The 19,658-nt window shown below is 36.8% G+C and overlaps 1 protein-coding gene across 2 annotated transcripts in view; it reads right to left on the bottom strand.

Annotated features, from left to right (window-relative positions):
• Window positions 1-19,658, bottom strand: part of SEMA3D (semaphorin 3D) — a 210,631-nt gene that overhangs the window by 181,359 nt on the left and 9,614 nt on the right. For both annotated transcript variants that reach the window (XM_081244741.1, XM_081244740.1), the window contains exon 2: window positions 1,720-1,814. The gene's annotated coding sequence lies outside the window, so the exon portion shown is untranslated. The remainder of the gene's footprint in view (window positions 1-1,719; window positions 1,815-19,658) is intronic.

The following is a 19,658-nucleotide window of genomic DNA, read 5'->3' on the forward strand; positions in this document are numbered from 1 at the left end:
GGTGGTAGGACTCAATCCAACCACTTTTGACCAGCCACTGATTTTAAAGTTGGTTCCCAAATCCATAATACTAGATTCAACTTTTCCTCCAAGCTCTAATCTTTATCTGTCTTTACTACCTAATTCCTGAACTGTTATAACATTTTCCTAGCAACTTTTCCAGCCTCCCTCACTTCAGTTCTCCATTTTTACTCAAACCACATTCATACTCTTGAAGGTTTTGATAAAATTCATTTGACAAGCAATGGGAAGCCTTCTGTTGTTTCACATAAAACTTTTCCAGTTGTCAAGATCCTCCTTAATTTGACCCAAAACTTACTTAGGAGTTATCTCTCATATTCCTATAAATTGTGAATAAAATGCTGTCTTATTCTCACTTAATCATCACTTTTTTGAAGCCAGCTCTTGTTATGTATGAGAACACAAGTGACAATATAAGTGATTTGATGTAGCTGCACAGTTCGTCACTTTTAGAGCAGGGTCTAGGATCACAGATGCTGCATTCTCTCCCTCACACTATCCTGCAGGTGCCAGGATTTCAGGACCATTATGTGATGGGAGGAAGGCAGCAGGAAAGACAGGGAAGAATGGAGTGAAGGAAGAAAGAATGGAGTGAAAGAAGGAAGAAATTAACAAGTATTTAAGAAACACAAACCATGATTTACATTGTAACTATTTCAGAGACATTATACCTACCATGTCTTTCCCCAAAATATATAATTTATGGATTAAAAACTGAACTAAATGTCATTTTATTAAGTTGCAAACAGTAGTATTAAACATAATGTATAGCTCATTTCTCTAAGGAACTGCGATAAAACTAAATTTTCAAGCCTAACAGAATAATGTCAAACTAGTTATTGTTTCATTAAAAAATGACAAGGTAATATATTAGATAAACATAAGGGAATAAGAGTATCTTTTCCCATGGAGGAGTGAAAGAAGTCGATTTGGTTAAGAGATAGATGCGTGTACAATCAGAGTGGCAGAGATTGTTACCAGCACCAAGTAGAAAATGGTGGAACTGGCAAGATGTTGCGTTAGATCAAGAAAAAGAGAGAAATGGGGAGATAAACAGATGAATTAGATCATGAGTCAGGCAGGATAAGTAAAATAAAAGCAGTAGAGAGCAACAGGGACAAACTTACAGTGAGAGCTAGAGAGCAAGAAAATGAGGGGGGAGGAGAGAAATTGGAATTGTCACTCTGAAAAAAGGATTAGCCAGAAGGGAGCTACAGGAGAACGGGGGCGATGAAGCCATGCTTGACTCTGCCTGTACAGACAGGCATCGTCTTTCTAATGAGCACCTCAGGGAACAAGAAGGCATCACAGCAGCCTGGAGGCAATGGGACCCTCCTAGACAGGACTGATGGGACCGTACCCGGTGCTCAGATCCAGGTACCTCATTACCTAAAAGGTGCAGAGAAGCTGGAAGGAGTTCAGGGACACGATGGAACAGGATTAAGATGCAGAGAAAAATGACTGATGATACAAGATTAAAGCACTGAACGAGCACATCTTGGCAGAGCAACAAGTGGATGGGCAAAGTAGCTATCTACAAATAGGCAAAGGACATAAATAATCTAGAGGAAAAACATTATTATTTAATCTGGTACCAAGGGGAGAGGTTTATAGAGAATAATTGCAATAAGGCAGAAAAGAAGACAACCCTAGAATTAGGAAGGGAAGTATAAACATACAAGTGAAAAATCTCTTCACCTGGTATGGAGCGAGGCACGTCCTGGGAAACAGCTGGTATCAGTCTGTACACACAAGATACAAGCAACTTGACCACTCAGATGGTTACCACGATTCTAGAGGACAAAGCAATCAACAGAATAAAAAAAATTGGAATCATGTTAACAGTTCAAGCTCAATTTTCAAAAGAACTGAAAAATTTAGCTTTATCCTCCATATTTTGTTCATACAAATGTCTTCATTAATTAATGGCTTGAAATGGTATAGTAATTCAGCAGTTTTCAGAAGGGAATAAAATGGGATAATAAATCCTTTTAATGTGGCTTCCAGTGATTCTATGTGTTCACTTGCAATATGGTATTTTTAAAGATTAAAATGTAAATGAATCACTTATGTAACTAGACATGTGGGGAGATATAAAACCCTGAAATCACCATTCCTGTGGGAGTGACATGACTCCTCACAGAAGGAAGCAAAGGATTCTCAGGTGGAACTTCAGCCATCATAACACATGCTGCTCCATGTCTTTGTAGGCTGTGTTCTCCCTATGAATCACACTGGAATAGCCACCTTATCATATGAAGAAACTGTGAACTACCCACATAGTATCATTTTTGGATTATGATATTTGGGTCAGAAAAACATGTTACCATCACCCTCACATACTCAAATATTTATAGGGTTATGCTGAAGTTTTCTTCCATTAAATAAAACCCAAAGTGCAGATTTCAATATTTTAAGAAAACTCCTGATACTCGATAGAAAACTAAATAAATCAAATTCTTATACATTTCTGGTCATATTTTCCACTGGTTTTCATTTAAATTTTTATGTGCTTGACAAACTTTCATCTCTGTGCTTTGAGAGTCAATCTAATAATAATCTGTACCTGTTGTATAGCTATTTCCAAACTGGAAAACACGTGTGCTTTTTGTCTCATTTGAACCTCACCTTTGGAGTTAGGTATTATTAATCCTCCATTTTACAAATAACAAAGCTGAGAATAAGAGGAGATACTGTAGAAGCTAAAATAAAGTTGACATTAAGAACCACTAACAGCAAGAACTGGCATCTTCTGACTGCATGCCCTGTGGTCTTTCCACTGCCCTGGATTTCTTACATGATTTGTGTCCTCAATCACAGCACCAATAAGCACTCATAGTTCACATACAGTGATTACTGTGTAAAGCCACATCCTCATTATGAGTTTCTTGGGAATCATTAAAGCACAATTCTTATAAGAGAAATGAAAGAAGCAGATGGAGTAGATCAGGTAAAAATATAATAACAAAACTTAGTTGCTGAAGTTTCCAGAATGTATAGCCATTTGTTTTCACAGACTGACATATTGTAGTTAATTAAAATACAACTCTTGCCACAATAAAAAAGACAGTGGAAGTTTCTGGTAGATTGAAGCATTCAGGACAAGGGATTCTGAAGGGAACTGGGGTGGAGAGAAAACAATATGGCAGAGGTATACTAGCAGAGTGAAGAGAGAACAATGTAGAAAAAGAGTGGAAGCTCTGTCAAGGTTCCAGGAAGTGAAAAGCGAGCATATGCACAAAAAGAAACTTGGCAACTTCATTCCAAATTGCACCAAAAAGCAATCTGCAGAACAGAAGGTCCCAGTAGCTTAGAGGAAATACACTTAGCAGAGGCAAACATCATCTTGGAACTGACTGAGAGGAAAGTAACATTTAAAATGCTCAGAGTCCTTGGAAGACAGAAGTAAAGGAACTGAGTCAGCAAATGAATGTCACAGGGCAAAGGTTCAGAGGCCAAGGACATCCCCAGCAGTGCGCTAGTGACCTGGAAGGACAGAGGTGCGGTAAGAAAGGCAGAACAAGAGAGGGAAAGCACTATATTCTAAAATGTTAATCTACATTTTGAAGGGAAGGGGGAAATTCCTAAAAGAAATGAGTAGGAATGTAAAACATAGAGAGAGTAAAGGAAAGGGAAAAAAAGGCAGTCTTTGAAAGTGCCTCTTCAAGAAAATGAGGTAATATTTGTGTAGCACTGGAGAGCCTGAGCCTTGGAATCAAACCTCCTGGGTCCACATCCCACTCTTCACACTTAGTAGGCGGGAACTTGGGCAAGTTATGTAATCTCTCTGTGCCTCAGTTTCCTCATCTGTGTAAGGTAGAAAATAATATCACTCACCACACAACAGAATCATAATTTAGTAAGAAAACTCTTGCAAAGCAAAGAACTTAGTGCTTGTGAGAAAGTGAAGAGTAAAATAAAGCTAAATTTCTAAAAATTCATGAGAGTATATTTGTCACACTTGAAAAATAAGAACTGGAATCTGAAAAAAACAAAGGCTATATAAAGAGAGTACACATGATAGGAAAATAAATAAGGAAAGAAAGAGTCCAGTGTCCAACAGAAAGGATGTAAGGAGAGTGAGAACGATTAATAAAGTAATGAAAAAAATGAGAGATGTTACTTAAATTTTATCTGATCCAAAGCAATGTTCTATGAGAAATGTAAATTCATGGAAAATGGGCAAAGAACCCTATTATGTTTGAAAGACCCAATTCAGAAATCCAGCTTCAGTCATTCAGAGAGGGGCCCTTTTTTCTAATTCCCAGAATTGCCTTCAACTAGCCAAGTGTTTCAATCCTGATTCAAGTAAATAATCAAGCATTTCATGTCTGAATGCCCTTTCAAAAACAGTAGGAAAAAAAAAGTAAGTCCTGCCTATCTTCCAAATATAAATTGAAATGAGTAAAGTCACAGATGCCTGTTCTAACAAAGAAGGTTTGAACTTGCACTATAAGTTATAAACCTTTTTTAAATGGAACCATCAATAGTAATGATAATAAACAACCTTTTTTGCACGCTTACTATGTGCTAAACTCAATGATTTTCATTTCAAGCTGCTGCAGGTAGATATTTTTAATCCAAATTAGCTTGTGATGAAACTGATGCTCAGAAAAGTTAAACTAGTGTTTCAGGTCACATAGTCAGTCAGTAGCAGAGCATGGATTTGAACGAAGGTCTCTCTGAGTAAAAGTTTGCTCTTTTAACAATGTTTCTATTGCAAAGCCTTTCTTGAATGATAATTTGAACTGAGCAACTACATTGTATAATGCCACGCATCCTAGATTTAAACTAGTTATTTAAACTAGTATTCCTTTTTTAAAAAAAATTTATTTAATTTATTTTTGGCTGTGTTGGGTCTTCATTGATGCACGCGGGCTTTCTCTAGTTGCTGCAAACGGGGGCTACTCTTCGTTGCGGTGCTCGTGCTTCTCACTGCTGTGGCTTCTCTTGTTGCAGAGCACAGGCTCTAGGTGCGTGGGCTTCAGCAGTTGTGGCACATGGCCTCAGTAGTTATGGCACATGGGCTCTAGAGTGCAGTTGTGGTGCGCGGGCTTAGTTGCTCTGTGGCATGTGGGATCTTCGCAGACCAGGGCTCAAACCCATGTCCCCTGAATTGGCAGGCGGATTCTTAACCAGTGCACCACCAGGGAAGCCCTCAACTAGTGTTCTTAAATCATTTTTAATTTTGGTAAACAAAAACCCATGTAACATGAAATTTATCATCTTAACCATTTTTAAGTGTGCAACTTAGTATTGTTGTGTATATTCACATTGTTGTGCAACAGATCTCCAGAACTTTCTCATCTTACAAAACTGAAACTCTACACTCATTGAATAACCCCCCATTTCTCCCTCCCCTCAGTCCCTGAAACCACCATTCTAATTTCTTATTTCTATGAGTTTGGCTACTTAAACACCTCATAGAAGTGAAATCATACACCATGTGTTTTTTTGTGACTGGATTATTTCACTTAACATAATGTCTTCAAGGTTTATCCATGCTGTGGCATGTGACAGGATTTCCTTCTTTTTTAAGGCTGAATCACTTTCCACTGTATATACACACCATATTTTGTTTGTCCATTTATCCACTGATAGACATTTCGGTGGTTTCCATCTCATGGCTATTATGAATAATGCCACAATAAATTTGGGTGTGCAAATATTTCTTTGATAGCCTGCTTTCAGGTCTTTGGGATATATACCCAGAAGTGGCATTGCTGGATCATGTGGTAATTATATTTTCGATTTTTTTTTTTTTTTTTTTTTTTTTTTGCGGTACGCGGGCCTCTCACTGTTGTGGCCTCTCCCGTTGCGGAGCACAGGCTCCGGACGCGCAGGCTCAGCGGCCATGGCTCACGGGCCCAGCCGCTCCGTGGCGTGTGGGATCTTCCCGGACCGGGGCACGAACCAGTGTCCCCTGCATCGGCAGGCGGACTCTCAACCACTGCGCCACCAGGGAAGCCCTATTTTCGATTTTTTAATGGAAACTCCGGACTGTTTTCCTAAGCGGGTGGATCATTTTACATTCCCATTAACAGTGCACAAGGATTTCAATTTCTCTGTATCCTCACCAACCCTTATTATTTTCTATTGTTTGGACAGTAGCCATCTTAATAGACGTGAAGTGATATAACTCATCGTGGTTTTGATTTGCATTTCTCTAATGATTAGTGATATTGAGCATCTTTTCATATGCTTATTGGCTATTTTTAAGTGTTCTTTGAATAAATATCTATTTAATCCTTTGCTCATTTTTCAATCAGTTTTTTGTTGTTGTTGACGTTATTGAGTTGTAGGAGTCCTTTATATATTCTGGATATTAACCCTTTTCAGATATATGATTTGCAATTATTTCTTCTATGTCATAAGTTGTCTTTTCACTCTGTTGTTGGTTCTGATGCACAGAAGTTTTAAAATTTGATATAGTCCTCCAAACTAGTATATGTTTACCCAAACCTCTACCTCTCTATCCATCTATCTGTTGATCTATCTACCTACTTACTTATCCAAACCCTTTTGAAAGTAGGTAACCAAATTTCATGAAAACCAAGAAGATAGAAAGAATTTTTAGACCACTTAGCTTTCTAAAAATAATTTTGAGGGGAAAAAAAAGAAATCCATTTAGGCATTCTCAGTTCTCACAGTCTAAACATCTCCTCAAGCTGTATTTGATTTGCATGTTTAAAGAGGCATGGATTTTTTTCATACAACACAGCCTCTAAATACAAGCCAATTACTTCATCTGTGCTGAAGTAAAAAGACAGTGACTTGATTCAATGTAGAAGGAAAACTTTCACTGCTATGTATTTTTGAGATACTGAATGTCAGCTCCTAACCTGGCACACAAATGCTGTATAATACATTTTATCTATTACTTTAGTGACTTTTCAGGATAATATTAAAAAGATGAAATTTTAACTTTAAATATTGAACTTAGAACCTGTATAAGATTCAACTCCACTGTACTCTGTTTGTAGTTGGTCAACAAAATGTGGTCCTTTACTAAAGGGGATAACAGTGTACTTAAAAAAAACATGTATACAAACAGCTATAATTTAGACATAATGTAAGTGCTATAAAAGAGGTATAAAATATGAACTAAATTGTTAAAAATTATTTCTTGATTGAGATGGGAGGGGAATGGAGTGGAAATTTCATAGTCGGGATAGCATTTAAGCTGGAATTTGAGAGTGGGTAATATTTCAAGAGACACATAAGATATGGTATGAGAGGGGCTTCCCTGGTGGCGTAGTGGTTGAGAGTCCTTCTACCGAGGCAGGGGACACGGGTTCGTGCCCCTGTCCGGGAAGATCGCACATACCGCGGAGCGGCTAGGCCCGTGAGCCATGGCCGCTGAGCCTGCGTGTCCAGAGCCTGTGCTCCGCAACAGAAGAGCCCTGCGTACCGCAAAAACAAAACAAAACAAAAGATATGGTATGAGAAAAGAGGTGATGTTATTATTTCGTGTGGGTAAAATAAGTGTGATCTAAGCTGCAAAGTTAGATTAAACCCAGGTCATACCAATTTAAAGCACTTAAACTGGATTCTGCCATCACTCTGGACAGGGAATGGATGACAACAGTGGCGTTAGAGTACAGTTGATGATGAAAGGAACACGATTATCAGAGAAAATCGTGCCTTACCCACAATGGTTTCATTACTTGTGATTTTTCAGTAACTTGATGCATATGTACAACAATTTTTTAAAATTCACATTTAAGTCCACTTCTAGTCATTCCCTTTAAACAAAAGAGCATCAACTATTCCTGATCTCTCTCATATAAAACAGGAATAAGTGTGTTATAAGGAGTCCCATTTTATGGAGAGAAGATATGGTAGAGAAAATAGATATATAAATCAAGAGAAAATACAAACTGCTTCACAAATTTTCAAAGTTATATGGTCTCCCTAACAGAAAATTATATAAATATATACCCAAGCATATCACATGCTTCAGTAGTTTATTTGTTTGTTTGTTTTTTGGGTTTTTTTTTTTTTTTGCGGTACACGGGCCTCTCACTGTTGTGGCCTCCCCCGTTGCGGAGCACAGGCTCCGGACGCATAGGCTCAATGGCCATGACTCACGGGCCCAGCCGCCCTGCGGCATGTGGGATCTTCCCGGACCGGGGCACAAACGCGTGTCCCCTGCATCGGCAGGCGGACTCTCAACCACTGCGCCACCAGGGAAGCCCCCTCAGTAGTTTTTTAATCAACAAGGAAGGTACCAACAAGATGATTAGCAACACAGGAGGTTTAATAACCATGAGTATCTAATTTGGTTAGAAGGAGGCTGCTTTCACTTTTATTTAGTACAAGGTTTCTTACACATACACACACATGTATATACATACTCATGATACTTAATGCCATTTTTAGTTTTGCTTCGATTATGTGTTTTTCTATAAAACCTTTACCTTGCCAAATACAGTGTTCCTAACCAAGATAAAGGTTTCAGAATGCAACATTCTAAGTTAGTTAGAGCTTATGATTAAATGAGAACAGGAATATGAATTAGGAGACTATTAAAATAATACAGGCAAAAGACCATGAAGGTTTGAATCATGGTGTAGGCAGTGAGAATAAAAAGAAGGGAAATTTTAAGAAAACTTGCTGAACTAACTGGAAATAAAGAGCAAAGGAACGTGATAATAACAGCAGCTAACATTTATGCAGGGATAACTAAAGAACAGACACTATTCTAAGCTGAGAACTCATTGATTTATTTAATCTCCACATTAACCTGTTAAATATTCTTATTACTCCATTTTACAGTTCTGGAAACTAAAACAGAAAGATGAAATTAGATGCCCAAAGCTACAATTCAATAAGTGACACAGTCAGGATGGGAACCCAGGTAGACTAAGCCCAAAACACATGCTCTACATTGCACTAGGGATGATTGTTAATTAAATTCAGATTACTAGTTGAATTGTGACAAAAGAAATAAAGAGGTTAAGAAAACAAAATCCTGTTTTATTTTACACATTTTATGTTTGAAGGCCAGGAAGATATAAAGAAACATGAGTTGGAGGTTTTATACAGGAGGGTGTAACACATAACAGACTGTGGCCACAACAAGTGATCAAACAGTAGTCTGAATGATGGTGTATAGGTGTTGCAAAGGTGAGTATAAATTATCAAATTTGTCAAAAGTTGTCTGAACACTGTTCTGAGATCAACACAAATTATTTGGTCCAGAGTAAGATCCACCAGTAAGGATGGGCTGGTGAAGCAGCAGGTAATTCATTAGACCCAGACGAATAGAAACCCATGTGAAGATCAAAGAGCTCAGACAAGTATATGCATCATTATGTAGGAAACTACATCAACTACATCAGCATATGAGATGTTACAGTAGGCTGAAATTTTTTGTTTGAAATGCCTGATCTGGAGATCTAGGCTGGATACATAGATAAGTGAAACCAAGGATTCTGGAAAGATGGAGGACAACCAAGGCTGGGATGTTCTGATGGACACAAATCATTTCAGCAGGAGTGAAGAAAAGAAGTGAAAAAGCTAGAATGATAGGAGGTTGAGTTACTATAAATTTTCACCTTTAGATGTTACTAAAATTTTCCATGAAACTGCTTCTATTGTTGGAGAGCCATTTGTTTGAATTTTAGTAGAAATATGATTACTTTCCTCTAAAATTCCCTGAATTTTTTTTTTGATACCACAGAAATATCCTCAGAAAGAGTTATAAGCACTCAAGCTCTCCCTATATAGAGATATGATCAAAAGACCAATACATTTAAGAAGGGAGACTGTATTTTCACATCAACTCATCAGTTAAAAAAAAATACATATAAAAATTGGGGAATTATTATTCCAGGAAGGATGGAATTTCCCTCTACAGGAAAATATCCACAACTGAAAGATGTAACGCAATAAATAAATACATGATTAAGAGAAAAATAAGACTGCACATCTGCTTCCTGGTAGAACTTTGATGAATACATTGGGAAATGTTTCTTTTGGTTTCTATTATTAAAGGTGACCACATCCAGAAAGCATGATATTGTGTAAAAATGTTATCTCTTTTTCTTCGTTCACACCCAAATGATGACTGGAAAGTGGCAACATTTTACATAAGGTTACCTCCTACAGACAAAGAACTATAAACAACAAACCAGTAACTACAGAGGATACTATTAACATGAATACTTTTGATAAGGACATTTATTTTGGATTAAAGTCTACACTACAGTTGAATGGCTTGACAGAATTTTGTACCAGAGTTTCATATTTTAAAAATGTGGAAAAGACCCATCTCTGCCAGCATAATCTACCTATTACTTAGCATTTTGGTGGGGGGAAGGGGTATGTGCAGTTAGACACCAGTCCTTAACAAACAAGGGCGTGGTTGTTATGCAGATATAAGTCTGTGGCCTTCTCCAGCAAAAAGAGTTTAAGATTCGGTTATCCTCCTCTTCCTGGTAGGAGTGAAAGACACCCTTACAAATGGATATTTCCTTCATAAATGTAAATTTCTCTTACAAGAGGGTAAATTCTACTAGATTTTCAGAGCTTCTCTTACACCCGTTGTCTCTTAAAAAGAACCAGAGCAAGATAAGCCTTATGCTAAAGAGGCAGTTTCAGAGGGTGACATATTTGCGCCCCTTCAGATATATGCATATATATGTATATATAAGAGTGTGTATACATGAATATATAGCTTAAAAATTCTATAGTGCTAATATAAGGCGTACATTGATAAATGTACCCTTTTTTAAATAATGAAAGTAGACAGAGATCAGGTCAAGAGCAGCTCTATAGCATTGGTGATCATAACCAGAACAGAGCTTTTGATTATCACATAAGAAAATTAATATATTCTTTCAGAAATGGTCATCATTATATGACTAGCAGTCATCACCTTGCCTGGATCTAAGTGTCGACAACTCGCACAGAACGCATTAAATTTATTTTCCAAATCATCTGTCGACATCTGTAAAAAGTAGGATGTCTGCTCCTCTAGGAGCCAAGAGACGTCAGCTATAAACTCAGCTTTGTGATGACTCGGTTGTGTGCCTCTGAACACACTACAACCAGTGTCTTATAGATGTGGACCATGAATTACTCAAGCCTGGGGCCATTCCTCTCCAAACATTCAGCACCAATTTTGAATATAGAAGTTGTTCTTTCATGTTTAAGGAAGGAAGGAAGGGAGAGAGGGAGGGAAGGAAGAACTCACATTACTTCATCCTCAGTCCTCTCTGTAAAATTAAACAGTTGGACTAGACATTCTCTCAAGTTGTTTTTTTTTTATTCTGAAATATCACAAGTCTATGAGACAAAAAATTATTTTACTATTTATCATTTTTTTAATTACAGGCATTTCAAAATAGGTATCCTGAGACTGACCATTTATCAGGCTTACCCTCTATTCCCCAGGCTGGAATTAAAACAAACAAACACACAAACAAACAAAAGCCCTCAGGTACTAGTTCTCTTAAATACGTTTTAACAAAATACACCCATATTGCAGAAATTCCAAAATTCCGTATTGGATATGCACAAATTCAATATACTTATTAGAAGGTAAAACTGAACTTTAGGAGTACTATTTCCTAAACTAACAGGTTCTCTGCTACTTTCACATAGTAATTTTTGTTCTTAACAGTCTTTAAAATGCAGGTAATCTAAAGCCAAAATAAACAGATAGTAGGGAGGCAAAATAGAGTACTTAAACCATTTCCATAGCTTATTGACTAAATGGTACACAAAGTTCAACTACTACCTAACATTTTTTTAATTAAATAACTACTGCTATCTACGAGACTTATTTTAGATGTCTTTGATTAAGAGAAGAATAATCATTCTATGATTTTCAGATTCTTTCTAAAACTAAAAAGAATAGCTGAAGTATCTATTTCATTATTTATTTAAACAAAATAATAGTTTGCTGATGCTACATCTGACTCAGGATCTTATTTTTGACTCTCACAGGTCTACTTTGATTTTTTTTTTCACTTATAGTTACAAATCAACAAAGACTGATTGCTATGCTAGGTGTCAAGGAGAATGAACCAGATGTGGACATACATCTCCACCCTAGGAGTGGATGGTTTGCTAGAGGTACAAAATGTATTTTAAATTAAAATAATTTATTATAAAATGTGAATATGTGTGACAGGGAAAATAAGTTACCGAACTGATTTATGTTTCATGAATTGTTATTCTGATGAAGAACGTGAGATTTGCATTAGCTTTCGAAAAAGAGACAGGATACCAAAAGACTAAAAAAAAAAAAAAAAAGACAAAAGGATGAACAGCATGAGAAATACCGGATGCTAAATGTTAAATATACATGACAACAAAATAAGGATTCACTATTTTATTTCACAAACTAAATATTTAGTTAAGATAGTCATTGGCTTATATTTCCAGTTCCGTGATATCTGCCTGAAAGTTGCTGTCTACACAAACTCTCCATCCTCTGTATCTAAAGACTATTTTCGCAACCTGAAATATTTAAAACTTCCTTTAGCAGGAAAAAATTCATGAGATATTTTATATCCTGCTGAGATCAAGTGTGACCTCAGACCTTATACGTGGGAAGATATTGTGAATTCTGGAAACAATATACATTGGTTTCAAAAAGCATAACATCAATGAGAAAGTTTTAATGCTAACACATCTATGCTCTGAGAGGAATATAAAACAGTCCTGAGTCAGGCTGAGAGCAAATTTCCCATCATAATAATAATGCTTTGACTATACAGGGAAAAATCGTGAAATACATAAATAACAAACAGTAAAAGTCTGATATGATAGCCTTGTATTTCTCTAGTACCCTTATTTTCTATTCTCATCACCGGCGTGTTAGTCCAGACCTTATTTTATGTATAAAGAGTCTCTTAGCTGGTCTCCCTGGAAATTATTCCTAAGTTCATCTTCTTAAAATATTAATTCTTGGGTTATTTCATGGTTCAAAAACTTTTAGTGGCTCCCAGTTGCCTGCAGAATAAAATCCAAAGTCTGTATCCTGGCATTTCAAGGCTTTTGTAAACAGTAAAACACGCTTAATGAATATTGGTGAGAAGAAATAAAACTATTAGTGTTGATTTATTAAATAACAATGGTGTCAGGCACTGGGAGAGATTCTTTATTTACATTTTCTCATTTAATACTCACATGTGTTTTGAATACAACGCTGTCATTTACCCCACTTCAATATATGAGTATACCAAAGCTGATAGAGTTAAATAACAACGAATTTTCCCAAATAATAAATTGTGACTCCAAAGTGTGCTCCTTTTCCACCACGAGATAGTGTAAACACTTGTGTGTATAAAATCACATCCATAATAGAAGAAAGTACATGATGAGATCATAATAAGAATTTAAACTGCTTGTTAAGTGGATGATCAATTGCCTTAGACTGGGGTTTACTGGAAAAAGCACTGGCAGAGGGATCAAGACCATGAGAGAGGTCAGGATTAATAATTTATGCGTCTTTCTCATTTAAATAATAACGAAAATGAGGACAGCGAATAGATCAGGGAGGAAAGTCTGTAGAGAGAAAAGAACAGAACTGTAGGCAAACTGCAATTAGTGGGAGGAAGAGAAAGGGGAACAAGTGACGGAGCTAGAGAAGGAGCAAGCCATCAGATACAACCCAGGAATTATAGGGGCCCCCAAAGAAGAACACGCACGAGAACCTCAGGACTGTTCCACCTTCCCTGTCTTCAGTCCTGAGCTACGGACCTGGAAGAGGAGGTGCTACCTTGGCCCGGGTCACACTTTTTTAATGACCTTGGATCTACCCAGAAAACCAAAAAATTAGCCTGGCTGGTCCCCATAAATGACACTTAAAAGCAATCATTTGAAAAAAAGGCTCCCCTGCCCCAGCAAAATACTTATTTAGAAAAGTAATATAAATAATCTCCCTTACTTAAAATCTCATCAAGAGACAAGCCAGGAGATTTATAAATACTCACGAAAGAAATAAAAAACCGACAGGAGTAAGAGTGAATTGACAAAAGCAAAACAAACAAACTAAATTGACTCTGGGTTCTAGTTTTTAAAATTGTTTCCTTCTCTTAATGTGCTCTAATAAAATCATCCTTAAGAACTCATGGAATAGAAAATGCCACATACTAAAGATATATCTATCTATCTATATAGACAGATAGGTAGAGATGAAACATTTTACATCCATTTACATCAATCTATTTGCAACCATAGGAAAATATTTAATATTCCGGGGATGAGCACTGTGAGAGGCTTTATAATTATTTAGAAAATATTTAGAAATTATTTCAAGTAAATCTTATTTATCCTGTTTCTGAAACATTTCACTTTCTGTGAAATAGACATAGGGTATTACATATTGTTATTAATATGATATATATAACATACATAATTAATTTAAGATATATAAAACAATTTGTAAATTATTATTCATATAAAGTATATTGATGAACATTCATAAGCAAAAGTGGCGATTACGGGAACAGACTAATTTGAAACAATACCAAGAATGGCATTAGAAAAGTATTTTCCCATAAAATAACTAGAAGATTATTCAGTTTCACTTCCACTTGCTCAGAAGCTGAAGTGACCTTTAAGTTCAATTTCTGGAAAATATCACTGATTAACATACTTTCTGCTGCCACTAGTTATATTGCAGAGAACTGCCGAGAAGGTGAGGCAGCATGGGACAAAGGTGTTCTTTGTGTATTAGATTGCTTATATCTAGATGAAGGAGCTACCCATTTATCTCTGGGCTCTTCCAAAATTTCCTCCTTGAGAGATGCCTCACTTATGGAACTTGATTCCATAAGTGCTGTACTGCAGGTTCCTGCAAGGTCCCCTGAAGCACAACATTTAGGGAGCAAAAATCCAGGGACCTCTTTGTAGCTGGATGAGGGCACCAAGTTCAGCACTGGTATAGAGTCTAGAAAAAGTGTAGTCCCTGGGCATGAGACTGCACTACAAGAGACTGTCACTGGGCCAATTTCCACATCCTCTAGTGGATGGATAGCAAATCATGTCACTGTGTTTCCCTTCACTCCTTATAAATGGGACCAACATAGAATATTCTGAAACCACACAATAGTGAGAGCATTTAATAAGAGGTTTCAAGAGCAATAACTGGTTAGCAGAGGTACAGGGACAAGGTGGTGATCAAACAGTGGAAGTAATCTGTGGGCAAGGGGATTAGAAGGACAGTAGGCCCACACTGGAGGGCTAGAGAAGTATTTGTGCATTGGGTGAAAAAAGTCAGGGGCAGGGGGATGTGCAAGCTGTTGAACATATCTGTATGGTTTATTTGGGGACAGAGAACTTCATTAAGGAAATATGCAGTGTTACAAATCCAGTAGTAGATAGCTAAGGAACGGTGGGATGCTACCAAATAAACCTGGAAATTTAGATGGGGCCTCAAAGGATTTTATTACTTGCTGTTTAGCCTCTATAAGTAGCTGCTGCTTCTGAGACAGCTGGTATTGAAGGGTTCCTTTGTCCTGTATTGTCCCTCACGTCCCTATAGCATGGTCTGTTGCACTGTGCCCCCAAATGATGTATCTTTAAAAGGTGGTAATAGCCAATCCTAAAATGTCATTCTCTTACCCAGGAATATACCTGAAGGAGGTCACCAAAAGAGTTTTTTTGAATGAGGTGAATGTAACTCAGCAGATAAAGAAGGCAGTAGAACAGTGGGTAGGTGGTGTGAGAATCTGACCTATGTGTAATTTGCATCGTCTGTGTAAAGGATAACAGAAAGATAACACACAGATAATGTAACGCGCCCCACAGATTTTGATTGTTAACCTATATTAACCTATTTATTTCTCACAATAACCCTATGAGGTTAGTGCCTTCATGAACCCCCAGTTAAAACACAGGAGACAGATATAGAAAGGTCAAGTAACTTGTCTAAACCACACAGCTCAGAGGTGACAGAGCTAGGATCTGAATCCAAGCTGTCTTCTTTCTTAGGGCATAGTCTTTTTTTTTTTTTTCGTTAATTTTGATTGGAGTATACTTGATTTACAATGTTGTTAGTTTCAGGTGTACAGCAAAGTGAATCAGTTACACATATACATATATCCACTCTTCTTTATATTCTTTTCCTACATAGGTCATTACAGAGTATTGAGTAGAGTTCCTGTGCTATACAGTAGGTCCTTGTTAGTCATCTATTTTATATATAGTAGGGTGTGTATGTCATAGTCTTAACCATTGTACCACATTTCCCCCCGCACTTGAAAGCCTCAGTTTAAAGTTACAGTAATCAAAGATTCTTTCAGTTACCAGAGTGACCTCTTTTATAAGTATACATTGTTGAGCAATGAACACTAGCCCACAGGGGTTGTAGTGGTGTGGTGACATACCTGGGACCCAAGAGAGAAGTCAGGGATGGAGACAATACTCTAAGCATAATCTCCACATAGATAAAAGTAGAGGTTAGGGAAGAAGATGACATAATGGAAAGGCTGCAGAGAGAAAAGGCCAAGACTATGAATAGGACCCTTTGTTTTTGGCTTTAAAGAGATTTGATTTGACCCAGGATGATAATGAGTTCCTTTACAATCATCTACTTCATGATTGCAGCCAAGGTTTCTCATCTGTATGTCGTCAGTGACTCTTACAGTGCCCAGTACATGGCAGGCACTCAACAAATACTTCATGAATTAAAGAAAAAATGAAAAGGGAATTCAGGATAGGAAGGCATCAAGAATAAGATGAATATGTGTGAAATAACATTTACAAAAAAGGAATGCACATGCAAAATAAACTTTATGATGAATTACACATCTAAAGTAGTTACAAGAGGAAAACACAGGTAAGGGATACTGAACAGGTTAATTTATATTCATGTATTAGAGATGGTGTACTTATTATATACAAGATTAGGTGATATGCATGGAAGTATGAAGAAAGCTGTCAAGGTAGCAACCATTTGATCCTTATTCTTGAGAAACTTAGTCTAACTAAGAGAGAGAGAGTAATAGTTATTGAAACTGAAAAAGATCTTACAAAGAGGAGGGCAGAATTTGAGTGAAAAACACTTTTCCAAGCAAGATTTAGTGGACATATGTGAGGGTGGCTAGGGGAGTGGGCATTGGTTGGGGGCCAGGAGAAGTGATGGCAGTAAAAGACAAAACTATCCAAGTGAAAGGAGAAATCACTGCAAAGCCCCATGAGGAAAGAGTACAGAAATGGTAGGCCCATGTGGTCGATGCTAGTTTGTCCTGTTTATTAATTTGGGGAATTTATGAGACTTAGTTTTGGCTCATCCTAATACATTATCCACTTAAAGCACACTTTTTAACACCACTTGTACACAATAAATGAAAAAAGGGAAAGTCTAAATTGTCATTTCCGATTAACAGATGTAACCAAGGATTACAAATATATAAAAGAATGATTGGTGGCTATCATGAAGATGATGGTTATGTGTTCGATAAATACTAGGGGAAAGCAGACCTGAATGCAATTCTTATTCTTAATAAGTCTCAAGTGAAAGTGCACAGGATATGAATGACTATTCACTGTACTCTAATAACTTTTGATATATGGATCAAAAGTACCATTTTCTGGAATATGAAAAGGCTATGTGATAATGACACAACCAAAGAAGGGCTCCAAACAATCAACACTCAGAGACTGGGAGTAGGGTCAAGTGAGGAATCCTAATATCTCAGCCCAAGCTCTTTGAAGGGTTTTATTGAGTGCACATGTGTAAACATAGCATTCCTCTTCTATGTAAGTTACTTCTGCCAAAAACTTGCCCTTTTTAAATTTATTTAATTAATTTATTTATTTTGGGCTGCATTGGGTCTTCGTTGCTGTGTGCGGGCTTCTCACTGAGGTAGCTTCTCTTTGTTGCAGAGCACTGGCTCTAGGTGCACGGGCTTCAGTAGTTGTGGCTCGCGGACTCAGTTGCTCCACGGCATGTGGGATCTTCCCGGACCAGGGCTTGAACCCATGTCCCCTGCATTGGCAGGTGGATTCTTAACCACTGTGCCCCCAGGGAAGTCCAACTTGCCCTTTTTAAAACCTGAACAGTGAACACTCTCTGCCAAACCTCATCACAGTGTAGTCTCTGACAACAATCCCCAGGGCTCTGTGAAATGTGAATCAAGTCAAAGAAAGGGAAATGTTATTCTCTCATCTGTATATCCAGTACAAATGCTTTTGAACAGCTACTTTGCAGGTGATAAAAGTCTTCATAAGTTGATACAATAATTTCTTGATTTATATCAATTTTCCATTTTAAAATTATACATAACTCATCTTATGCTATTTCATCATGAAAATACTTTTGCAGACAGAATAGTCTGACTACTTTAACCTTCTACCAACCTGCTCGGAAAGCAACTTATAACACCCTAATTTGATTATGATAAGGAAATATCTGAAGCTACAAGACAGAAGCTAGTGTGGCCAAAAGAATGAATTTTGAATCAGAACATACGTCAAGGGTAAAGTTAATAGGTATACAATTTCACTACTATTTTAAACTTGTCTCCTGATAAGGAGAGTCAAACCTCAAAACTGATGAGATTTGAGATGATTATTTTCATCTGAAACGATTTTAAAAAAATAATACTCTAGTTATAATTATGTATTCATAAGTCATCAATTACTTGAAAATATGTTGATATGAAGTAAAAAAGGAGACAATGGTAGTCCCTGCAAAAATGTAAATCACACGTATCTCTACTATACAAATTAGGTATGTGCATTTCTAAAGGTTTTGGTCAGAATTTTATATTTCTTCGTTCCTTTTTTTGAATGAATTAAATTATCACAGGCAGGATCTCTCTTTTCAAAATTGTACTCAATTCTCCTGTGTAACGAAAATGAAAACCTTGTATCTAAGATTCCAATGACAGCCCAGAACATATTAGTTGTATTGATCTGAGTCTTTTTAAGATACTTATTATTATTATTATTACACTTGTTATTTCAGGAAGGTCACTGGGGTATCACCAAAAAAGAGGGCCTTTAGTCACATATTCTGGGATTGAATTCCATGGCTTTTCCCGAACAAGTTGTTGAAATGTGTTTTTTGTGTGCTATGATTCACAAACTAAAAACGGAGATTGGGGGGGAAGCAAGTTTAAACTTTTCAACAACTGCCACAGTACAGCACAAATTCAACAAAAAGCAGTTAAGTGTAAAGCACAGAGTCAGATAATTGTTAAATAATTATAAATATGAGATAACAGTATGAGATTACAGTAAAAAAATGACATCAGCATGTATAAAAGCTTCAATAAGAAAGGTGAAATGACAGGACTTTTGGTCCAACAGTAAGCAAGAGAGCTTATTACTAAAAGAGAATAAAACTCAGATTTAAAAAAAATATGCAACGATTTGTAACACAGGGAATAGAAGGAATAATATGTGATTTTTATATATAGAGAGAAAGTATATACATAAAGTGAGGGAAAGCATTGAAAACACACACACACACACACACACACATACACACACACACGTAGAAAGGGAAATGGCAGCCCGTATCTACCTTTCTAGAACACATCTAAGTCTCAGCTTCTAGGAATTTGAGGGGATGTAGAAGCCTCCTAGGTATATTTTTAATTTTCAAAATAGCAATGATAAGTGTGTTATACATATAACATTTGATAGGAAATAATCTTTAACATACTTAA

This window comes from Mesoplodon bidens (assembly GCF_964165515.1).
Source record: "Mesoplodon bidens genome assembly, chromosome: 9".
NCBI lineage: Eukaryota > Metazoa > Chordata > Mammalia > Artiodactyla > Ziphiidae > Mesoplodon > Mesoplodon bidens.